The 26,278-nt window shown below is 33.6% G+C and overlaps 1 long non-coding RNA gene across 1 annotated transcript in view; it reads right to left on the bottom strand.

The window, feature by feature from the left end:
- Positions 1-5,919: 5,919 nt before the first annotated feature.
- Positions 5,920-26,278, bottom strand: part of LOC116421369 — a 90,341-nt gene continuing 69,982 nt past the window's right edge. Inside the window, exon 5 of the long non-coding RNA XR_004231712.1 lies at positions 5,920-6,006. This is a non-coding gene — a long non-coding RNA (uncharacterized LOC116421369). The remainder of the gene's footprint in view (positions 6,007-26,278) is intronic.

The raw sequence follows: 26,278 nt of genomic DNA, 5'->3' as shown, positions 1-26,278 counted from the left end.
AAACCTTTCAGGGGTCATGTACAAGAAATTCTGACAAAGAACTTTTTGCATAGTGAAGGCCCTCCCAACTCAGACATTCTGTGACTGCAATTTTCTAAATGATGTCTTAATTGAATAAGATTTCCTTTGAAACTCTTTCAGACTCTAAGATTTTAAGGTAGGTGATGTCCAGGAGAGAGCACTGAATATAGAGTTAGAAGGACTTAAGATAGAGGGATGACTAGCAGAAGTTGGTGATTTAATATGCATGAGTAATTAGCTTCTCAATAGTTCAGAATATTCTTGAGTACTTAACAATTATCAACATTGAGTCATAAAATGATGATAAAGCTTCTGTAAATATAAGGGTTACAAAAGTGAGGCCTTGGTATTTGATTAAAAAAAAAATTTAAGACTTCTGGGGGTGAAATCAAGATGGCAAAGTAAAGCCAGGAAGCTGCTCGAGCTCTCCCATTTTCTCTCCAAAACCATATGAAACAAAGCCTCTGAACAGAGTCTGACAGAATGAAACCCCTCTCCAGCTCAAGATAGACTAGAAAAACTTCAAGTAAGTTCAGTCTCACTGGGCTGAAAAGGGTATTCAGCTCAGCTCAAATAGACTCTGGGAAAGCTGGTGAGAGGATCTTAGTCATGGAAAATTAGCGACTAAAACCTTCAGTCCTGGTGACCAAATCGTTGGGGCAGCTTCATAGATCAAACTCTGAGAAATGAAGCTGTTGCCTGGGAAAAAAAAAAAAAAACAACCAAAAAACAAAACAAAAAACAGGCAAATCCCCCCCTCCCCGCAACAAACACAAGCCAAGGCTGAGAGCTGTACAGTTAAAAAAAAAAAAAAAAAAAAAAAAAAAAAAAAAAAAAAAAAAAAAAAAAAAAAAAAAAAAAAAAAAAAAAAAAAAAAAAAAAAGGAAATACCAAAAGGAAAGAAAATGAGCAAGAAATAGAAAAGAACCTTGACCATAGACAGTTTCTATAGTGACAGGTCAGACTAAAACACAAATTTATTCTAGGACAAAGTGTCCACAGAAGAAATCTCAAAGACAGATTTGAATTGGTCTCAAGCCCAAGGAGATTTCTTGAAAATGCTCATAAAAGACTTTAAAAGGAAAATAAAAGAAAAAAGGGTGATAAAGGAATGAGAGATATGCATGTGAAAGTCAACAGCTTGAAAAAGGAAGGTAAAAATAGAATTAACCAAATGGAAAAAGAGATACAAAAGCTTACTGAATAAAAAGGTGAAACGACAAAGAAATTGAAGCAATAATTAGGAGCTCTTTTGTCCAATTCTTCTAATTCAGTTGCTCCTAGGTAGACCGAGCTAATATGTTAAAAATGACAATTCTGCCTAAATGGTTCTACTTCTTCGGTGCCATGCCAATTGTACTGCCAAAAATTATTTTTTAGAATAAGGAAAAGTAATAACAAAATTCATCTGGAAGGATGAAAGTTCAAGAATACCAAGAGAAATAATGGGAAAAATACACAGGATGGTGCTTAATAGGACCAAACCTTAAACTATATTATAAAGCAGTCATCAAAATGATTTAATACTGTTCAAGAAATAGAGTGGTGGATCAGAGCAATAGATTAGATACTCATGACACAATAATCAAGTCCTATAATAATCGAGTATTTGATAAACTCCAACTCCAGCTTCTGGGATAAGAATTCATTATTTAAATAAAAAATTGCTGGAAAACTGAAAAATATTGTATCAGAAACTCAGGATAGACCCACATCTCATTCTCCATACCAATGTAAGGACAAAGTGGACACATGCTTTGGGCATAAAGGATGAGCCCATAAGCAAATTAGTAGAGCAAGGGATAATTTACCTATCAGATATTTGGAGAAGGGGGGAATTTATGATTGAAGAACTAGAGAACGTGATAAAAGGCAAAATGGACAATGTTGATTATATTAAATTTAAAAGTTTCAGTACAAACAAAACCAATAGAAACAAAATTAAAAGGGATGTACAAAGAAAAAAATTTTCACAGCAAATATTTATGATAAAGATCTCATTTTTAAAATATATAAAGGACTGTGTCAAATTTATAAAAATCCAAGTCATTCCTCAATTGACAAATGGTCAAAGAATATGAACAGACTATTTTCAGATAATGAATTTGAAGCCATTTATAGTTATATGAAAAGTGCTCTAAATCATTATTGATGAGAGAAATGCACATTAAAACAGCTCTGAGTTATCATCTCACACCTCTCAGATTGGCTAAGATTACAGGGGATGTGGTGGGGATGTGGGAAAACTGAGACACTAATGCATTGTTGGTGGAGTTGTAGATGGATCTAGCCATTCTTGAGCGAAATTTGGAAAGGACTAATAGATTAAACAACTGTGCATACCCTTTGACCCAGCAGGGCAATTACTGTGTCTGTATCCCAAGGAAATCATAAAGGAGAGAAAGGGACCCACTTTTGCAAAATTGTTTATAGCAGTTTTTTTATGGTAGCAAAGTGTTGAAAAATGAGTAGAACCCCATCAATTGAGGGATGGCTGAACAAACTATGTGGTATATGAAGATAATGGAATATTATTGTTCTATAAAAAATGATGAACAAGCTGATTTTAGAAAGGCCTGGAAAGATTTACATGAACTGATGCTGAACAAAATAAATAGAACCAGGAGTATATTTCACACAATAACAGCCAAAATGAATTATGATCAACTATGAAAGACTTGGGTCTTCTCAATGATTCAGTGATCTAAAGCAATCCCAATAGACTTTGGACAGAAAATACCATCTGCATCCAGAAAAAGAACTAAAAAGACTGAGTGTAAATCAATAAATGCTATGATCACTTCTTTTTCTATTTTTTACCTCTCCCATGATTTTTCCCTTTGGCTCTGATTTTTTTCCCAACATGATTCATAAAGCAACCTGTATTAAAAAGAAATAAATTTGCTAGAAAAAAACAGTTTTTAAAATAAATTTAATTTTAGTCAATAATCAATTTGTAGAACCTAGGTTATTTCAAACACTGAACTAAGGACTGGAGTAAAAATACAAAAAATGGACTGTCTTTCACGTTTATGAAGTATGGGTATGTACACTCATCTGTACAATTATATATATGAGTGTGTGCATGTGGAGATTAAAATTATCCCACCCACAATAAAAGAGAATGAGGCAAAGGTCTGAGTCAATGGCACTTTATTAAAGGATTCATGGTCCCCTCTAATAGGACCTCAGATCTTCCTCATGAACTTATATACTACCTCCCTGTAGGACTATACTTTTATAGGATTATAGTTATGCTAAATATAGAACATCATTTTCATTGGTTAATATAAAATTCATAACTAAAATATCAAAACCAGTAAAATCAGAAGTTGAGTGAAGCTATCACAATAAGTGTCCTAAGTGGTCATTAGATGATCAGTGGTTATAAGATGGTCACATGCTCCTATTGGACAAATTAGTAGTCTTGAGGTCCAAATCTCCCAAAAATATTTTGGGAGATATTCCACGTAGTTGTTATCTCTTCCCTGAAGGTAGAATCTGTAGCTCCTAGCTCTGGTGCCTTATACCAGATATGGTTCTATCAAATTGATTAATGTTGATTGGAATAGAATAGGGGTCCAAAATGAATGATCTTTTTCATGCATACGTACATATTTATAGAGATTCTATATCTAAGTATTTAAATATAAAGCAATTAGGGAAAGACAGCAGTAATATTTACAAGGATTAAGGAAGGTTTCTCCTAGAAACTAGTATTTGAGTTGCTCTGTAAAGGAAGAGAGAGATTATTTGAGACAAAGGACATAGAAAATAGATTAGTCCCATGAGGCAGAGAAACCACAGCAGTAACTCTAGCAATAGATGATAATGATCTGTGGTATAACAATGATCATTAGAATAGAAAGCAAAGGTTGGATATGAGAGATAACAAAGAAGAAACAGAAAAATTATATCTTTATAGATTGCAAACTAGAAATAATCTTAGAGGCAGAGGAGAGTAGAGAGGTAAAGTTTTATGTGAAAGAGAGAGAGGGGGGCAGTGTAGCATAAAACTATGGTCCTTTAAGATACACTAAGTTTGAGGTGTTGATGTAATACATTAGGATAGTTGGGAAATTTCTCCAGATAGAAATAATGAAATATTCCAACTGAGATAACTAGTAGCCTATCATTTCTTTTTCTTCATAAAGCAAGCATTTTTATTGCAAAATTTTAGTAATATATAGTTGTTAAATATTTATTAGAACATATTCAAATAAATTATTTAAACCATTGATTTTGTTTCTCGTCAACCAAAAGCTTTATTCTCAGTAGTTTTTTAATTTATATTTTATCATTTCCAAATTACATGCAAATAACAATTTTGACTTTTTTAATTTGAGTCTAAATTCTAATCTTTTTTCCTTCCTTTTCCTCCACCTTGAGAAGGCAGACAATTTAATATAGATTATACATATGTAGTTATGTAAAACATATTTCCATATTAAGCTATGTTAAAAAAGATAAAGATCAAAAATACAAAATAAATCAAAGAAAATAATGCAATTTATTATATAATATTGCAGTTATTATGTTGAATATTCTCCTGGTTCTACTCACTTTATTTTGCAATAGTTCATATAAGTCTTTCCAAATTTTTCTGAGACAACTCTGTGCATCATTTCTTACAGCAAAAATAATATTCCATAATAATTATATACAACTGTACAAGTACACCATTCCCCTTTTGCCATCATAAAAAGAACTATTATAAATACTCTTGTACATAAAGATTTCTTTTCCTTTTTTAAAGAAAAAGATCAACAGTTTTAATTGTAGGGTTGTAATTCTTTTTTTCCCTATAAATCTGATACAGGGAGGTCAATTCACGAGGAGACAAATCTTCTTGATCTGTTAGCATGTATAGATACCATTGGATTGTCCATCAGTTATCCTTCACTCTCCTAGGCCATTCATTTATTCATTTCCCTTGTGAAATACCTTATATGTCATATGTTTCAGCTCATTTACATTATCACCCTTTGTGTGAATCTTGTCAATTCTTGTAGGACCGAAATTGCAAATGTTTCATGAGTTGCAGTCATACAATATCTAGTCATCCTGTTAATAATATTTGATTAGCATGAATAGAACATTGGGGGAATATGCATATTTAGGCACCCAAGGAGTGAAACTAGAGAAGAAGTGGTCAAAAATTGGAAAGAGAAAAAAGGTGATTGTTATGGAAATTATTCCAGGAGTCATTGACAAGAACTATGATATTACTCTTGGAAATAGTCTGCATTCACATCATTCTTTTTCCAAACTGGTACTTTTGAGAATCTAACAAGTGAAAGATCTGCATTGGCTGAATCTGACTCAATGAAACACGTTTCTATTTTTACTCTGTGTGTGTGTGTGTGTGTGTGTGTGTGTGTGTCTGGAAAGACAGAGACAGAGAAAGACAGAGAGACAGTGAAACAGAGGCAGAGAGAAACAGAGAGGGAGAGGGAGGAGAGAGAGAATGGTTTTTAATGAGGAATTATAAGTATATTGAATTTCAATGAATTTTGTGGCTTTTTGCAAATCTATAAAAGATTACTTCTATAAATGGAAAATATAATTCTTGCCAATAAGCCTAAGGCCATAGACACAAAAACATTATTCAAAGAGAATGGATTTAAATTACAAATCAGTACCTCTACTAGACCACAGGAGGTCATGTGCTCTCCCTACTCCAAGGGGGATGGTGGGAAAGAGGAGAGAAAAGAGAAAAAGGAGAGGGAGGGAAAAGAAGGATGAGAAAGGGAGTCAGAAATAGGAAAAGAGAGAGAAAAACACACACATATACAGAGAGAGAGAGAGAGAGAGAAAGAGAGAGAGAGAGAGAGAGAGAAAGAGAGAGAGAGAAAGAGAGAGAGCTGCTATCATGGAATAAGAAATAAATCTCTTACCTGTGTATTTTCTCCATATATTAAACATTATTTCTAATTTAGTTCACTTGCATGATTTGCTTCCTTTTATTAGAGGCTTCATAATCTCCTAAGTATCAGTAAAGACAGGAGGAAAAAAAATCTCAATTTCTGTTATTTAAGTTTTAGGATAGATGTGAGGATAGTGGAATGGGGTTTCCCCTTTATATGGGACAAATAAATTTTGAATCAATTCCCAAACCTAGTAACAATAGAAAACTATCAAGTTAATGGCAAGAAAGGTTGGATGCATTTTTATTTTATATTTGTATTCTTCCACATTGCTAGATAATAATAAGATATAAATTAGAAGTTATAGTAGAAGAAAGCTCTTAACCAATGGTATGTTGGTAAATGTTTAACACATAGTTCCCCTCCCACACACACACACACACACACAAACCTATATGTGAGACATACTTCTAGGTATAATTTGCATTAACATTTTCTTTGTTGCTTTCTGAAGTTTAAATCAGTCTAAACTACATCTTCCATTTTCATCTTTTTTGTATGGCCCATGAGGTAAGAATGATTTAAACATTTTTCAGTCTGCCTAAAACCAACTGTGTACTTTCTGAAAGAAAAAAGATCTTACTTATCTTGTACTCTCTTGCCAACTCTATCCCACAAATATAATAAAAAATATCCCAAAAATATAATCCCACAAATAATCCCAAAATATAATAAAAATTTTTGGGGCAATCATTTTATTTGTCTATGAGGGGAGCCTTATGCAAATATATCAAGATTTTTTGATTACATATTCATTATAAAACTAACACGAAAATAGAAATTAAAATGATAAGATAAAAGGAAATAATGTTTTGTCTTGACATTAATAAGGAAATTCTGAGGGATATTGAATAAGGAAAATTGCATTGTTAGATCTTCCCTTTAAGAAAAATTCATTTTAATATTTTTTTTTATTTATAAGTTATATGGATGGGTAATTTTATAGCATTGACAATTGCCAAACCTTTTGTTCCAATTTTTCCCCTCCTTTCCCCCACCCCCTCTCCTAGATGGCAGGATGATCAATACTTTAAATATGTTAAAGTATAAATTAAGTACAAAATATGTATATATGTCCAAACCATAAGAAAAATTCTTTAGGCAGGTTAGTGGAAGAGGTATTATATAGGGAAGGGATTTGAAGGGAGGAGAGACATTTTCAGACTATTGGCAGTCAGCCAATTGAGAAGCATTTATAAATACCAAATATGTCCCCAGTGCTGTGCTAAACCCTGGAAGTACACTGCAAAAAATAATGTAAAAACAATTAGAAAAAAAAAGAATCCTTTATTTAAGAAATTTACTTACTAATGAGTAAAGATGATGCATAAAAAAGAGATGAAAAGGAGTGAGAATTGGAAGTGAAGTTAAAGGTACTTAGGTATGGGGACAGGATAGATAAAGTCCTGAAGATATGAGTCAAGAATTCAACCTACTTCATGAGGGTGTACTCTTCCTTAAAATGTAGACTCTGGAAATGCCATCTGCATCTCAAGAGAGAACTATGGAAACAATGTGGATTGAAACGCTATTTGCATCTCTTTTGGTTTATTTGCCATTTTTTTCTCTTGGTTTTCCCCTCTTGTTCTGTTTTTTCTTTTACAAAATGATTAATATGTAAATGTATTTAAAATGATGGGAGGAGACAGGTAAAGGGAGGAGAAAAAAATTTATAACTCAAAATCTTACAAAAATGAATGTTGAAGACTATCCTTACATGTAATTGGGGAAAAAATAAAATATTATTGAAATTAAAATATTAAAAAGTGGAGATTCTAAGAGAGGGTAGCTAATTAGAGAGATAAACCACAGGAGTGGAGATTATTCCTAATGAAGGAATAGTCTAGTGGTGGAGTGAACTTTCAAGAGGAAGAAGCTTCTATGACATGGTAGAGAAAGTACTGTGGAATTGAGGCAGGAGTGCAATCTGGAGAGGAATGAAGCTTATTCTATTAATCAAGGCAAGGGCCAACAAAGAACTGTGATACTTATTGTATAAGTGGAGAAAACAGAACATAGACAATTATTAAGCACCATGCCAGACACAATTCTAAGTACTGGAGAGTTAAAGAAAAGGAACCAGTCTTGACTTTCAAAAAGCTGTTACAGATATTACCTTAGATTTAAGAGGTATATTAATTCAGAAATAAGTAGATTTGAAAATCATTTTATAGAGATGATAATTGAATCTAAAAGACATGTTAAGAGCACCAAGTGAAATGGTAGAAAAGAAGCTTCAGGACAGAGTATTAGGTACAGCACATAATTGAGCTTGACTTGGATGAAGAGCCAGCTAGAGAGAGCATTGAGAAGTCAGATATGTAGGCACAGAACCAAGAACTGCACTAGAATTTTATGATTTTGTAGACCTCTAAAAGGTGTCCTTGATAGAATTTTCTGATGGATCTGATTTTCAAGATTGGGATGTAATTCATAGGGCTAAGAAGGAGTGAACTAGGAGGAATGATGGCATGCTTTGGTGAATACACCAAAATGAAGGTGAAGACTAGCGAAATTTTGTTCATTTTCTTAATTGCATCCTCAGAGAACTACTCAATAGTGATTTAGACCATATTTTTATATAACTGAAATAATTCTGAGTTACTACCTCACCCCATCAAAGTGGCTAAAATACAAAAGAAAAGAAATGTTGTATATTGGAAGTAATGTGGGAAAACAGGCATTAATGCACTGCTAGTGGAGTTGTGAACTGATTCAGTCCTTCTGGAGAACAATTTGGAACCATGCCCAGAGGGTTATAACACTGTCCAATACCACTTCTAGGTCTGTATCTCAAAGACAAAAACCAAAAAGCAAAGAGAATGTATTTTCACAAAAATGTTTCGAAGCAGCTATTTTTGTGGTGGCTAAGACCTGGAAATCCCCATCAGTTGGAGAACTGCTAAACTACCTGTGTAAAATGATTGTAATGGAATATCATTTTGCTAAAGGAAACGACAAGCAGAATGATTTTAGAAAAACCTGGAAATACACAAACTAATGCATAGTGAAGCAAAGAAAACCAGGAGAACATTGTACACAGTAACAGCAATATTATTCAATGAAAACATGTGAGTGCCTTAGCTATTATCAGCAATGCAATGATCCAAGACAATCACAAAGAATTAATGTTGAACCATACTACTGTCCTTCAGGAAAAAAAAAATGGTATTTTTTGAATACAGAGTGACATATGACATTTTTCACATTCCTTTTTTTTTAATTTGATTCTTGTACAAAAGGACTAATATGGAAATGGTTTTTATAATTGCACAAGTATAACCTATATCTGCTTACCATCTTAAGGAGAGGTATGTGCAGGAAGGGATAAAATTTGGAACTCAAAACTTCAAATAAAAATGTTAAAATAATTCTTAAAATTATAGCTCCTTTTTCCTTAAACCACAGATGCCTCTCCTTCATAGGAGAACTAATTAAATTCCAGCTCAGCTTTTGACTGGCAGAAACCTAGGGATTGGTGTGGTTGTTTACCCACTTTATTTTCTTTATGGATAGAGTGCGTAATGCCTTTTCACTGCTGAATTCTAAGAGGAGTTAATTCACCATTCTTGTAAATTTTTTCTAGTCCCTTGTTACATGTCCCCATGGCACCAGCTATCCTCAAAGACATCACATATAGTTCCATAATTACAGGAGGAGAAAGTGTGTTCTTCACTTTAATTTGATTCAATCGATATTTGCAGAAGGTCATCAGGGTTAATGTATTTAATATAGTAGGCACTTTGCTGTGCAGATTCAGAAAGGATGTGATCTCTACCTGGCTTTCAAGAATTTGCTGTCTCATTCAATGTGATAATTTATGTGAAACTAATTTCTAAATGGCAAAGCACTTTACAAACATAAGGTATTAATTAGAACAAGGTACAATAGAAAGAGCCCAGAAGGAACTCTTTATTTCTACAAAACAGATGAGATTTAGAAAAGTTATTCTCCTCTAACCAATGGCCAGATTTTATCCACTAATATTCTACCAGTATTTTGGTAAGACTATGCATTCATGGAATTCTATGACCCAAAGAATTGAAAATCAATATCACTCAGAGCATAGTGAAGAAGCATATTATGGATGTGAGCAGATTGCAACAGTTACAAACTAGGAGTTAAGAAGGAGTAAAGGATACAACAATCAAAGAAATCAAATCTCTCTCTCTCTCTCTCTCTCTCTCTTTCTTTCTATCTATCTATATATACACATATATATGGAGAGAGAATAATATATATGCATATTATTCCCTCTCTCTATATATAGAGAGAAAGAACTATATCTTTATCTATCTATCTATCTATCTATATCTGAGATCCAATTTGTTCTCAAGAATTTACTAGCTGTGTGACCCTGGACAAGTTATCACTTCTATCATGTTCAGTCTTATCTTCTATAAAATGGGTATAATAATGTGCTGTTCATCCTTTAATTTCAAAGATGACCAATGCCTTTATGAAGTGTTGACTTGCTCATAAATGGATTTAAGTAGACAGAATTGTACATATTTGTCATCCTCATTCTCTTATACAGAGTTAATTGAAGTCTAGTGACAAGATAAAAATTAGGATGACTGATAATGGTCCAGGAATGGGTGGAGGACCTTGGTGTCTTTGCTGTCTGCCCAATGTTTAGATAGTCCAAAGCTCCTTCTTCAGTCTACCCATTCTAATGAGGGAAACTTTATGCTTGGGGTAGAATCTCCCTAACTTACCAGTGGGTTTGAAACCTGTTGATTACCCTCAACCTGCATTAGCTTGTCTTTCAAGACAGTTTTACTAGGTTGTAATCACTGAACATGCTACAGATTCTTGGAGCCACAATTCAGGGAGAACTACCCCTTTTTTATGAGGGCTTCCTGAGCTGTTTTCAGGGAAAATAATAGCAAGTAACCTCAGATTGTTTTGGGGATAAAATGATAAAATATTTGTGAAGTGTTTTGGAAATCATAAAGTGTTATTATCATCATTGTTATTGTTATTATTAGTGATGCATTCTCAGACTGTCAGGAGGAAATAAGGAAGAACCCAGTAATGAACATCCAAAAAAACATTTGACAAGAGATTCATAGGATTCCTGGGTAAGATGGATTGCATCCAAAGCAGGGAGAATCTACATTAGTGAGCTTACAGAGTCTTTGAGTATCTAAATTCAGTAAAATTGGCTGTGAGCTGGACATCTGTAAAATGAATCTCATTCCTCCATTGATCATTGTGATTAAAATAAGAATGCACATCCATAGACAAAGATAGCAATTCTAGAGGTCAAGACATGTATCTGGTGGAAGGCACAGTTCCCAGACTAATAACCCAGGCCATCATAAAATGGGGAGGCAGAGACTTTAAAATTTTTTTTTCCAGAAACAATGCTCTTCTATTTATATCTAATACTATTGCCTTCTTAAACTTGTTATTCTTACAGGAAACACTTGGGTATACATGTGTGGAGTCATTTCATTGGTGACTGATGTTCAGTTTTCCATTAAATCTGGGAGTCCCAAAGGAATAATAATAGTATGACATAAAGACAACTTCTCTTAAAAATGAAAATAAATGGGTTCAATTCCTTCCACTGATGCCACCAATGTAATATCTCTATATATACCTTGTTTTATTTTTAAACAAGTGATAATGATACTGGAATTACATAATTTAGAAATTTATTCTAAGGAGAACTTTTTTTTCCCCTGAGGCAACTGGGGTTAAGTTAAGTCAGGAAATGTTAAGTGTCTGAGACCAGATTTGAACTGAAGTCCACCTGACCTCAGGGCTGGTGCTTTACCCAGTGCACCACCTAGCTATCTCAGAGAACTTTACTATCTTTTAAGCCTTTATATTATGTGTCCCAAAAAACTTTAGTGAAATTTTAGGTTTTAATTAAAACTCCCCTCAAAATTTTTGAGCACTCCATATGTACTTGAATGCTTTAAAGATATGTGATTTTTTTTCTCCTTTGAGGTCACCTTATTTACATAGAACATAGTTGTTCCAAGCCCCAGACAATATTTTCATGAGTTCTTATAGCCAAAAATATCAGTTTCTCAGTGTTCAAGATGAGGTTCTTCATAATTAGACTCACAGGCTTTTAAATATAGTCACATAATTCATAAATGGTCTTCTCTTCAATCCATTAAATCATCAATTAACTAATTACTAGTGCTAATAATAATATTATATAGAGTTTTATGTTAATAAAACATTGCAAATATTATCTTATTTATCCCCAAAGCAACCTGTAAAAATAAATGCAGTTTATGCATTAGGAAATGAAACCTATGCCCATGGCTACCCAGATATCGAATGTTTAAGGTTAGATTTGTTTTATGAGTATAGATCCAGTGATCTATCCATTGGGCTTTTTAGTTGTCTATTATTAGTAAGCACATAATGAGAAAAGGGAAGGGAATAAGCAAATGTATAGTAACTACTGTGTATTAGGGAAAATGTAAGTTTTACAAATATCATCTCATTGGATTCTCACAAAACTCTGCAAGTTCAGTGCTGTTTTTTATCACCATCATATGTTGTACTGAAATTTTATCTTGTTACAGTGCCCATAACCACCTCACTGCTCTTTAAATAAGTATGAAGTAGCCAGTGTAAAAAAGCAGTGAATAGGAAATAGAAACTAAGATTGTAAGGGGAAATATTGAAGCTGCTTGTCAAAAATGCTTCCTAAACAAATTAAAGCCAATCCAGAGACAATGGGCTAAATTAAGAGAAGGCAGCTAGGCCCCAGTAAATGGTTTGAAATTTGGTCTGAAAGCTGTAGATTAAGCACCAGATGTGAGCAATAAGACAAGAGAAACATTATGTTAATGAGGCAACTCTAAGGTAGTTTTGATAAACTTCAGATGACATGTATGTACTAAGGAACCAAACCTAAGAGGGTATGAATAAAACTTAGTGTGCCCCCTTATAACCCTATAAAAATAAGGCCCCCAAATTATGTCCCCTGAAGCATTTCTCCAATACTATACCTAAATATTCCCCATTACAATTTGTAGTTAAATAAGTGACTCTATGAGCCTCTCTCACACTTAGCTATCCTATGACATCTGACTCTGTTCTCTTTCCTTTATTAAAGTATGATTGATGCAGTATTCCCCACTTGCTGCCAGTAAATTTTTTTTCTGGAGAGCAACCAAACCTCCCCCAAAAAGCTCAGGTTTTTTTGCCCTGACCAAACTAGGACCCCTTAGTTGTCTCTTTCCTTAAAACATAAACTGAACACTTGAGTGGGAGCTTAATTTATCATCAATTATACCCATTGCCAGGAACACACTGATAGAAAATAAAGGCTGGCAAAATAACTCTGTTCTCTGTATGGAGACTTCCCCTTATGGTTGACCTTAATAAAAAGATAGATAAAGAAATAGAAAGAGAGATAAAGACATATATATATATATATATATATATATATATATATATATACACACATGTATATGCATATGTGAACTACATATACATATAAAATATATACAGATACATATAATATATATACTGAATGGATAACAGGAACTGTTCTAGGTCTTTGGGATATAAATACTAAAGCAAAACAATTCTTTCCCTCAGAGAGTTTAAATTTTGCTGGAAATCGCAAATTGCTCAATTAATTGTCTAATACCAAGTGCCTACTATTTGCTAAGGACTATGTGAAGCACTGGAAATACAATGACAAAAATTAAACAGTTCCTACACTCAAGAAGTAAAGTATATTTGCTATGTAAATCCAAGGTAATTTTGATAGAATTGAGGGGCCACCAGCAATTAAGGGGAGCAGCATAACTTTCATGTTGGAAGTAGTATTTGAGCTGAAATTTGAAAGAAGTAGGGATGGGGGAAGATAGATAGAGGTGCAGTAGATAGAGCTTGGATTCAGGGGAACTTGAGTTTAAATTTAGACTCAGATACATAATAATAAACTAGCAGTGTGATCCTGGGCAGATCACTTAAAGCCAATTGCCTTGCAAAAAAACAGGAAGCAGGGGTTCTAAGAGTTTGAGGTGAGGAAAATTATATCCCAGGCTTGAAAGACAGATAGTCTCTATAAAGTCATGAAGATCAAAGTAGAATGAAGTTTATATAGAACAACAATTAGGTCAGGTTAACAGGGTTGTAAAATTTGTAAAGAGTAACATAGACAATAAGTCAGATAATCATTATATATATTAAATAAAGGAGTTTGAATTTGATTCTTTTTGTTTATTTTTGCTTATACACATACATTTATTTGTTTAGATATTTCTTTATGAATTATGTTGGGAGAGAAAAATGAGAACAAAACTGGGACACTGATACATTGTTGGTAGATCCAACCATTCTGGAGAGTAATTTGGAACTATGCTCAAACAGTTATCAAACTGTGCATACCCTTTGATCCAGCAGTAGATCTACTGGGCTTATATACCATAGAGATCTTAAAGGGGGTAAAGGAACCTGTATGTGTCCCTATTTGTGGCAGACTTTTTTGTAGTAGTAAGAAACTGGAAAGTGAATGGATGCCCATCAATTGGGGAATGGCCAAATAAATTATGGTATACAAATGCTTTGGAATATTATTCTGTAAAAATTGCTCAGTGGGATGATTTCAGAGAGGCTTGGAAGCACTTACGTGAACTGATGCTGAGTGAAATGAGCAGAACCAGGAGATCATTATACACAGAAATAACAAAGCTATATGATGATCAATTTTGATGGATGTGGCTCTCTTCAATAATGAGATGATTGATACCAGTTTTAATGAGCTTGTGATGAAGAGAGCCATCTACACCCAGAGAGAGGACTGTGGAAACTGAATGGAGGTCACAACATAACATTCTCACTTTTTGTTGTTGTTGTTTGCTTGCATTTTGTTTTCTTACTCATTTACTTTCCTTTTTAATCTGATTTTTGTTATGCAGAAAGCGAATTGTATAAATATGTTTAGATATACTGGATTTACCATATATTTTAACATGTATAACATATATTGGATTGCTTGCTATCTAGAGGAGTGGATGGGGGGAAGGAGGGGAAAATCTGAAACACAAGGCTATTCAAGGGTCAATGTTGAAAAATTATCCAGGCATATATTTGGAAAATAAAAACCTTTTTTAAAAAGGAATGAGAAAAAAATAGAAATGAGGTCATTATCAGAAATGCAGATTATAAAAAAACTTTCCCCAGTTTTGTAGTTCCCTTCTAATCTTGGTTGTGTTGGTTTTGTTTGTGCAAAAAAGTTTAACTTAATTTAATCAAATTTTTCCATTTTGCGTTTAATAATGTATCTAATCTTTCTTTGTCCATAAATTCCTCTTTCTCCAAAGATCTGATAGGTAAACTATCCCTTGCTCTCCAAATTTGCTTATACTATCACCCTTTATGGCCAAGTCATGGTCCTATTTTGAACTTATTTGGTATGGGGTATGAGAAATAGGTCTATGCCAATTGGGTTTTTGGCATATTATTTTCCAGGTTTCACAGAAATTTTTTGTGAAATAGTGAGTTCTTATCCTAAGGCTGTCCAGACTCCTTTTTTGATTATGTCCCTCAGATAAACCAATAGTTTTTAAATTATCTTTCCTGGATCTATTTTCCAAGTCAGCTGCTTTCCCAATGATGTATTTTACATTTTCTTCCATTTTTTTCATTCTTATTTCGTTTGTTAGACTGATTCTTGATGTGTCATAGAGTCAATAGCTTCTATTTTTTTTCCTGATTCTCTTTTTTACTGTATGTTTTTTTAAATTAGCTTTTGTATTACTTTTTCCATTTGCTTAATTCTACTTTTCAAGGTATTTTTTTCACTGGAATATTTTTTTTTTGTATTTGACCAATTGTATTTTTAAAGAAGTTCTCCTTTTCCATGCTGTTGACCCTCTCTTGTATACCTCTTATCTCTTTCCCTAATTTTTCTTCTACCTCTATTATTTACTTTTAAAAATCTTTTAAGAGTCCTTCTAAGAAGCCTCTTTGGAATTGAGATGAATTCATGCCATCCTTTCACATTTCCCATGTGGGCATTTTGTTCTTTTCTGAGTTGGTTTTTTAATCTTTCCTTTTGCCATAATATTTTTCTATGGTTAAGGTTATTTTCTGGTTTTTGCTCATTTTCTTTCTTTCTTTCTTTCTTTCTTTCTTTCTTTCTTTCTTTCTTTCTTTCTTTCTTTCTTTCTTTCTTTCTTTCTTTCTTTTTTCTCCTCTTCTCTTTCTTTTCTTTCTCTTTCTTTTTTCCTTTCTCTTTCCTCCCTCACTCCTTTCCTTCCTTCTTTTCTTCCTTCCTTCCTTCCTTCCTTCCTTCCTTCCTTTTGTCCTTCCTTCCTTCCTTCCTTCCTTCCTCCTCTATTTCATGACCTTTGGGGTTGAGTTCTGATCCTGGGGCACAGGTATCACTGTCCTAAGCTTTTTGGGCAGCTCTGAGACTTGACCTTGAACACAGGGGTCTCTTGTTTTTGGTGTATTGCTCACAAAAGGGGCTATCTCTACTTGTTCCTTTCCCAGGCAGACAATTTGCCTTCTGTTCTGGGCTTGGAGACTGTCCCACTGGTCCACTCTGCTACTGAACCAGGACTGAAGCCCCCAGTTGCTCATCTGTGATTAAGTCCCTCTCACAAGCTTTTTTGGACACCTTCTAAGTTGGGCTGAACATCCCTTTCACTCTATGAGAATGACCTTTCTTGAAGTTCTTCTGGTCTGTCTTCAGCTAGAAAGTGGTTTCTTTCTGTCAAACTGTGTTCAGAGGTTTGATTTCATATAGTTTTCAATGGAGACTTGGAAAGCTCAAGCAATTTCCTGATTTTACTCCACCCATCTTGGCTCTGCCTTGAAAATGAATTTAAGTTTTTAAGTAATAGCCAGTACTTGAAGTTTATTAAGAGAGTGACATGGTTGAAATTTTACTTTAATAATGTCACTTAATAACATTTGGAGAGATTACACACACTAGAGAAGAGAGGGGCTTGAATTTGGGAGCCAAATTAGGAAGTTATTGCAATAGTCCAAAAAGTTAGTGACAAGACTTTAAATTATCAAGATTCACAGATGAATGGAGAGGAGATGGATGATCATGGATCAATTGATCAATATAAATACAAAAGAAATACAAATAATCCATTTCTTCAAGGAACATGTATTCTATAAATACGGGATATATGGAAAATACATACATAGTAAATTAGAAGTGTTGCTAAAATTAGCTCCTGACAGATTGTGAAGAGATTTAAATGTTAAATGGAGGAGTTCACATTTGATCTCAAGGTAATTGGAAGCCAAAGAAGTTTATTGAATAAGAAAGTGACATGAACACACCTATGTTTTAACCACATATCCCTAATATGTTCATATAATCTACCTTTTATTATTATTTCTTTCCCTTTTATGTTCACTTAATGGATAGTCACATTAGGGAAAGAATAAATTCATGTATCAATAGGATTATATTGAGCCAAATAAAGTCATTCCATTTAAATGCATTAATAGATATAGATTATTCACAGAAAGAAGGGTGATTGGACTATGTACTAGGGATTCTGGAAGTTACACTGGACCTGGAATCAGGAGATCATTATTGAGTAGGTCAGGCATGAGTATAGAATCTGGGATCTCAGCTTTGAGACTGGAATGAAACAAAACTATAGTGCGGCATGTAGTAATTTACAAAAAAAAAAAAGTTTATTAAGCTGTACCATGATCAAAGGATTCAGAACAGGAAAGGGGTATTCAGTGAGGACATAGCAGTGACTCAGTTGGTCACAACTTCCCAGCATTGCTCCTAATGATCACGTGGTGGAAAATCTGAGAAAATAATTCAAATTCCTCAGATTTTGATTTTTTAAAATATTCAGATGAACAGGAAACTCAATCAAAACTGAACTTTTTGTTTCCCAAATCAATAATAATTGAAGAAATGTGATATACAGAATAGTACAGTAAAGCAGATTTGGGGTTAATTTAAAAAATTGAATATAAAATTATTAATTGGTGGCTGTTGATTGAAAAAATCCATTTGTTGTGTAATGTCCAGGAACTTTTTTTCTCATCCGTGTGTGTGTTTGTATGTATATATGTGTTTAACACTTTTAAAATCAATGGTAGATGAAGACAGCTTAAAGGTTTATAAAATTTGAAAATAATAGAAAATTGGAAGAGATACCTAATATACTGGATAATAAAGTCAAGATATGAAACAATTCTGAGAGGTTAGAAAGCTATACTGAATATGAGATAAAATATGAAGTCTTACACTTGCAACACGGCAACTACTTTAGCAAATCCTCCATTAAGGAGACATGGTGGGGTTTGGAAAAAAAAAAAAAAAAACCTGGATTTTAGTGAACTTCAAGATCAATATGATTCTATTGTTTAATATGGCAGCCTAACTTTCTGGGCCACCGTTGGAAAAGTACAACATCTAATTTTTTTTTTTTATTTAATAGCCTTTTATTTACAGGATATATGCATGGGTAACTTTACAGCATTAACAATTGCCAAACCTCTTGTTCCAATTTTTTACCTCTTACCCCCCCACCCCCTCCCCTTGATGGCAGGATGACCAATAGATGTTAAATATATTAAAATATAAATTAGATACACAATAAGTATACATGACCAAAACGTTATTTTGCTGTACAAAAAGAATCAGACTCTGAAATATTGTACAATTAGCTTGTGAAGGAAATCAAAAATGCAGGTGTGCATAAATATAGGGATTGGGAATTCAATGTAATGGTTTTTAGTCATCTCCCAGAGTTCTTTTTCTGGGCATAGCTGGTTCAGTTCATTACTGCTCCATTAGAAATGATTTGGTTGATCTCGTTGCTGAGGATGGCCTGGTCCATCAGAACTGGTCATCATATAGTATTGTTGTTGAAGTATATAATGATCTCCTGGTCCTGCTCATTTCACTCAGCATCAGTTAGTGTAAGTCTCTCCAGGCCTTTCTGAAATCATCCTGTACAACATCTAATATAAGATAAGTAATAGCCTTGTTATGATTTTCATTAATCAGATCACACCTGAGATATTGTATTTGATTTTAAGAACTCTACTTTAGGAGGAAAATAGAAAAGTTGGTAATTCAGGGTAAAATAACCAGATTTGTTAGAGGACTGGAAATAAAATTATGTGAGAAAAGATGAAAGAACTGGGAATGCTTAACATGTAGAAAGACTGACTCAGAGGAAAGATCATCAGTGTCCTTGAACATCTGAAAATCTATTATAATTAAGATGAATTTGATGCATTTTGTTTGACTCCAGGGGATAGAACTGAGAACAGTAGAAGTTGTAGTGAACAGATTTTGCTTGAATGTAAATAATTTCCAAGGAGTTTCAACTGTCTAGGACTAAAAACAGCATCTTAAAATAATGAATTTGCCATTGTGATACATCTTCAAGCAGAGGTCAGATGGTTGCTTGATTGAATATCTTGGAGAGATACAGTATTCAGATAGATAGTGGTTGGGCTGGACAACTCCCACCTTCTGATGTCTTTCACCTTCTCACTCTAAGATTCTGTAGTACTGTTTACACCTACTATGGTTTATATTCATGAATGTTTGGATTGGAAGATAGGAAATATCACCAAGGAATATTTAGAGAAAGAAATCATTTTGGAAAAGCAGGAACCCCTATACCTGCATATACCATATAAAATCTGTTGTTAGTATTTGTGACTGTTATGGTTTCATATAATTGAATTGATATCAGAAGACTTTCTGAAAGGTGAACTGAGCTGAGCTAAGTTGAGGTATACTTCAGTCCCTGTTTTACCAGGGTTGTTAGTTCTTTTCTCCACCACAAGGGCCAACAGAAATCCTTTGATCCTGAGCTGCCTGTGAAGGGTATTGTTCTATTTCCGACAAATGTTGCTGGCTGCCAGTGTGGGAATGCACTGTGGGAATGTGTGTGGGATGAATAATGCCAGGTTGAGTAGTTTTTATAAGATGTGAACTTGGAGGGAAGAGAAAAAGCATCAGTACAGAGGGAGCTGGACAAAGCAGTGGAAGCCAATGGCTGGGGTGGTGATAATAACCCATTTGGAAATCATACTGTGACTAGGAAAAAAATGCTTTTTCTTACAAATCAAGAAGAAAGAAAAAAGAAATCAAACTCTTTTCCTGCAAGAGATATGGAAAGAATTAACAGCAGGTGTAAATTTGTTCATGTATAAAAGTGATTTTTACTGCCAGGTTAAAAAATAAAATGAAATGAAATAAAATAAAACAAAACTGTGATTTCTGTCCTCTAATTTTATGATAAATGTCTCTGAGCTCTATTCATGCATCTCTTAAGCTTTCACTTTATTTGATTCTATTGGGGAAATAAGACACTAGAGTTTGATTAAATTCCAATTTAAAAAAAAGACACATCGAATAACTGATTCCTTTTTCTTAGCCTCAGTTTACTCATTTCTAAAAGAAGGTAGTGAAATGATTCGTGAGGTTCCTTCTAAATAGCTACTTTGAGTCTAAATTTACATTATTACTGGTGGCTGGAAGGAGTTTAATCATTCCAATCAACACACATTAATTAAGCATTTGCTGGGCATCAGAGGGACTCCACAAAGTTATAAGGATGCAAAAATGAAAAATTACAAAGTCCTTGCATATAAGAAGCTCTAAATCTAACTGGAAAAGGGGGATTTGGTTAAAGCAGTGTACAAATAAGTTGTGACCAAGGTGAATAAATAAGGTGAAATAAGGTGAAATGAGAGATATCAATAGTTTATTCTCATAACATGTAATGGAGAACTCATTTTTTATCAAAGGGAGCTAAAAAATCTTCCTGGGAAAGGTAGATGATTTAGTGGATAGAGTTCTGGGCCTAGAATCAATAATTAAATTATTCAATTCAAATGCAACTTCAGATGATCAAAAAGAATGAAACAGGACTGAAATAATTAAACAGTAACCAATGTTCTTGGGGAAGATGCCCCAGAACAGTCCCTTAAGGGCCAGGGAAGAATTCACCAGAAAGTGAGTGCATTCTAGGCATTTTAAGACTAGGAATAGCCATTTCAAATGGAGGGGTTCAATAGAACAGCATGGAGAGAACGAAGATGAATTATAGTCCAGTTTGGTTAGAATATAAAGATTAAGGAAAGTCACATTATATGAGGTCATAAAAGCAGAATAGATTCAAATTATGGAAAACTTTAAATTGCAGAGTAAGAATTTTGTATTGCCTCGTATTTTATTAATTTTTTAGTTAATGAGCAATGACACTGAAGAATTTTTTTTAGCAGAGCAGAACCTAGAGCTTAGATGTTCTAAGATTTGAACTGAAAAGGATATTCAAGATCTTTAAGATCTTTGAATCTTAAAGACTCAAGTTCTATAAGTATTAAGTTATCTCTATGCTTCCAGATTCTCCTTTCTGAAGTTTATACCTCAAATAATGTCAGAATAGTAATTTTCCCTTACAGCAGTCTGACTGTGTGATTCTCCTGGTCAATAATCTTCAATAGCTTCTTATTGCTCAAGTTCTCTTTGTCTCTTTTTGTCTGTTTCTTTCTTTCTCTCTGTCTCTGTCTCTCTCTGTCTAGATGTAGCTATAGTTATAGCTCTAGGTGTAGATATGTGTATAGATAGATATAGATATATGCATAGATATATAGATAGATATAACATATGTAATAAATAAAACAAAATTAAACAAAAAACTAGTACAGAACAACTTAGTAAGTTGGAAAGAGACATCTGTGATAGGGGTATGAAGGTTGGCCTGGAGCCCACATGGAACTACATGGGGGAACTAGGTGGTATTAAAAGAAGAAGCAGCTTGGGAATTTGGGAATCCTCAAATCATAAGTGGTAATAGTACCTAGCAACTAAAAAGAGAATCACTGGGGATACTTTGCTAACACTGGAAGCTAGATGCCAAATGATAGCCCCAATTTTCAAATCCACCTCTGTGTCATAGATCAAGGGCAGAGAGGTCGAAGGAGTAGAAATCCTAAGGGACAGCATCTCATTTAGTCACAAGGGATAAAGGATGGCTTCCTGAATTAGGACCTAAGTACAAACTATAAAAATATGATTATACAAAGATACCCCATTTCAATCCTGACCTACACAATAATTACCCAACGAATCAAATAACTCAACGGCTGTGACCACCTCAACCTCACCTGACACCATAAATCAAATTATCTCCATTAACAAATTAAGCAACAACATACTAAAAGCCACCATATTACCCACTCAACTCTCAGGGTACTCCTCAGTAGCCATAGCACCCCTATCACAGATGTCTCTTTCCAACTTACTAAGTTGTTCTGTACTAGTTTTTTGTTTAATTTTGTTTTATTATATATATATATATATAACCAAACACTACTAATATTCCTCCCAAATAGATCAAAAATGCAATTAACCCCAAAAACGTGCTATTTAAACTCACAACAATTGCACAACCCAATCCCAGATCATGCTACCTTGAAAGCATTAAAATTTTCCAACTTCCTAGAGCAAGTTCTCCAAGAAATCGAGCTGAAAAGCCAGATTCTTGATAAAAATGTCTAAGTGAAAGATAGAGCCCAATTTTAACATAAAATTCAAAATTAAGAGATAAGATTGAAAAACTAGCAAGCAACAGCTACAACAAACTGACCATAAAAATGTATTTTGGGGATATGGAAGATCAAATCACAGACTCAGAAGAGGACAACAAAATCAAAACATGTATAGGCAAAGTCTCAAAATAAAAAAAAAGTGATTGGCCACAAGCAAACAAGCATTCCTAGAAAAGCTTAAAATTATTTTCAAAATCTAATAAGAGTAGCGGAGGAAAAATTTAAAAAGAACTGAAAGGAAAAAAAGAAAATTATGAAATAAAATATAAAATATTTAATGTGAAACAAATAGCAGTGTGATAACATTGCTGAAGAAAATAATATATTAAAGAAATACATAATAATATGTTAAAAACAAAATTTGCCAAAACTTTTTAGTAAATACAAAAAGTCATTGAAGAAAATTAGTCCTTAAAAGTTAGAATTGGGCAATAAGAAGCTAATAACTCTATGAGACATGAAAACACAATAAAACAAAAGTTTTTAAAATGGGAAAAATAAAAGGAAATATGAAGTATCTCATCAGAAAGCAACTGATTCAGAAAATATGTCAAGGTGAAATCAATTAAAAATCATTGGAATACTGAAAGTCATAATCAGTGAAAGAGCATAGTTATTCTATTTCAATAAATTATCAAGGAAAACAAGAACAAGAGAAGAAAAGAACAAACAACAAGAACAAGAGGACAAAATATAAATAGAAAAAAAAAATCCCTGAAAGAATAATGAAATGAATACTCCAGAGCTCCCCAATTAAAAAGAAAATACGTTGATCAGCCAGAAATAAACTATCCAAATATTGTGAAGCCACATAAGATTTAGCAGCTGACACATTAAATGAATAGAAAATTTGGAATATGATATTTCAGAAAGCAAAAAAAAAGCCAGAATTACAATGAAGAATAGCCAATTCAAGTAAATTAAGTACAATCCTGCAAGGAAAAATGGATGTTTTAAAAAATAGAGAAATTCTATAGTCACATAAAAAATCTCTAAATCATTATTAATTATAAAAATGCAAATTAAACCAGTTTTCAGATTCTACTACATACCTCACAGATTGACTAAGATGACAGGAAAAGATAATGATGAATGTTGGAGGGAATGTGGGAAAACTGGGATACTACTACATTATGGGTACAGTTGTAAAATAATCCAACCATTCTGGAAAGAAATTTCAAACTATGCTCGAAGAGTTATAAAACTGTGCATATTCTTTGATCCAGCAGTGTCTGTACTGGGTCTGTATCCCAAAGAGATCATAAAAAAGGGGGAAATTTTCACATATGCAGAAATGTTTGTAGCAGCCCTTTTTGTATTGGCAAGGAATTGGAAACTGAATAGATGCCCATGTACTGGAAAATGATTGAATAAATGAATGTAATTGAATATTACTGTTCTATAAAAAATGATGATCAGGCTCATTTCAGAAAAGCTTGGAAAGATTTACATGAACTGATGCTAAGTGAAATAAGTAGAACCAAAAGACCATTATACATAGCAACAAGAAGATTGTGTGATGATCAACTGTGATGAATGTGAATTTTTTCAACAATGAGGTGATTCAGGGAAATTTCAATAGACTTGTGATAGAGAGAGCCATCTGCATGCAGAGAGAGGAAGGGACTAAGTGTGAATCATACTTTCTGTTGTTCTTTACTTGCATTTTGTTTTCTTTCTCATTTTTTTTTATTTTGATCTGACTTTTCTTGTGCAGTATGATAATTGTGGAAATATGTATAGAAGAATTGTGCATGTTTAACCTATATTGGATTACTTGCTGTCTTGTGGAGGGGGTGGAGGGAAGGGAAGGAAAAAATTGGAACACAAGGTTTTGCAAAGGTGAATGTTGAAAATTATCTTTGCATATGTTTTGAACATAAAAAGCTTTAATAATAAAAAATCTGCCTCTTTGTATGTTCCAATAATTACAGTTACTGTCATTTAGTAGAACAGCCATACTGAAGGAATTTCATTTTTTTCTCTACATGACAAATCTCTAAGAATTTGAGGGAAGAGATCATATCCTCTTCAAAAATTATACTCTCCAGATGAATAAAATACATTTACTTTTGTATGGTAAGGGAAATTTAGTGAACATTTGTAGCATGTTTTATTGATTCAAATCTTATGTGAAAGAAGGTTGGGATCTTATGTCTGGAAAGACATGATGCTTAATGAAAGGGCCCTCATGCCCAATTTGGAACATGTACATAGATGTTGTGAGGACTCCGGTCCACTAATCATATGGTAAACATATGGAATCAGAATAGGAATGAATTAAAAAATACTAAATGATAAAAGGAATTCTTTTATCTAGATTTTTTTTTCTTATTTAGCTTGTGTTTGAGAAGGAAGATGAGTTGTTGTGCACATAGAGGGCAATGGCAAGAATATCCAGGTCTTTCTAACCCATAGCTGATATGAAGCCAAGAACAGATGATCCTGCTATTACTTCTATTCTTGTGTGTCTATTCTTTCTTTCTTTTAAAAGAAATATATTACACATAACTTTCACCTGATAAACTTGCAACATCAAGAGAATGAGCCACAAGAAGTCCAAGACTTCAAATTCATGAGATTTTACAGAAGCCACTTAGTGATAGGTGGAATCATGAGTGATATGCCAAGATGTGGTCTTATCCATGTCAACTATGTCATATTGGGAAGAAAAATTCCATGAAGAAACTTCAGGGGACTGAGACGATGCAGAGAAGAATATATCCCCAGATACTAGGAGGAGATCTTTGTCTATTCTGTTCTTGTTATATTTTCATATAAAACATCCCCCTTGTGAAAGTTAATTGATGTTATTTGGTTAGATGAAACTGGAACCCAATAACTGATGGTTGACATTCTAGGAGACAACAGAATGAGGGCTCAAGGTTTTAGCATAAGAAAACCCTTAAGGTATATCCCTCAAACACTGAGAGGTTCAGATAATTCAATTTCTTCTAGCAAAGTGATTCTAGAGTCTTCTTCATAAGTTTAATTACCTATTATTACATGTACATGATCAGAAAACTCTCTACAAAATCTCTGACAGGTGGACAGTCACTCAACTTCTATCCCTGAAAATCTATGATAAAATCTTTCAATCAGTTTTTTTATGGTATAGTCTCCATTCTCACTAGTTGTCCTACCATGGAATACCAGCTGGTCAACGGACTTCCAATTTCTGGTAAACAGAACTTGATGCAATGTACCAGATGTGTCTAATTTGGGGAGAGACAATGAGACTGTTAATTTCCTTATTCTGGGCACTGTGCATTAGTGTTTTCAGTAATTTAGTTGACCACTTCACTTATGTCTGTGTTTCAAATGTAATACCCTTGGAGGAGAGACTAAGTGAATTTCAAAAAGTCACTCAGCCAGTCAAGCGATGAACCTTTGTCCTTATGTTCTGAAATTTCTAAACTTTGTGACAGTTGCACCACACCTGGGAATAGTCAGTCCTTTGGACATCCATTTTAAAGCATGTATTATAAAACATAATTGATTCCATCTCTTACTCTTATTTTTAATATGTTCCCTCAAGGAACTTAAAAGTGATTTTGACGTTAGATGGCAAGAGCCCCAGAGGGCAGTCCCATGTGACTTTCTGAAAAGCCTCTTCCCTATAAGATCAAATGAATGTTTGAACTCCACAGGAAATCTACCTCATATTCATGTGAGAGGTACCAGTGCTTACTTTGGGGAAAGAGATATATTTTTTCTAATACTGATTTGTTTCAATATTAAAATGGACCCAAACAATCATATTTAATAAGCCT

Source organism: Sarcophilus harrisii, chromosome 1 (assembly GCF_902635505.1).
Source record: "Sarcophilus harrisii chromosome 1, mSarHar1.11, whole genome shotgun sequence".
NCBI classification, from domain to species: domain Eukaryota; kingdom Metazoa; phylum Chordata; class Mammalia; order Dasyuromorphia; family Dasyuridae; genus Sarcophilus; species Sarcophilus harrisii.
Note: the sequence above shows the minus strand (reverse complement) of the source record. Positions and strands in the feature narration are given on the sequence as shown.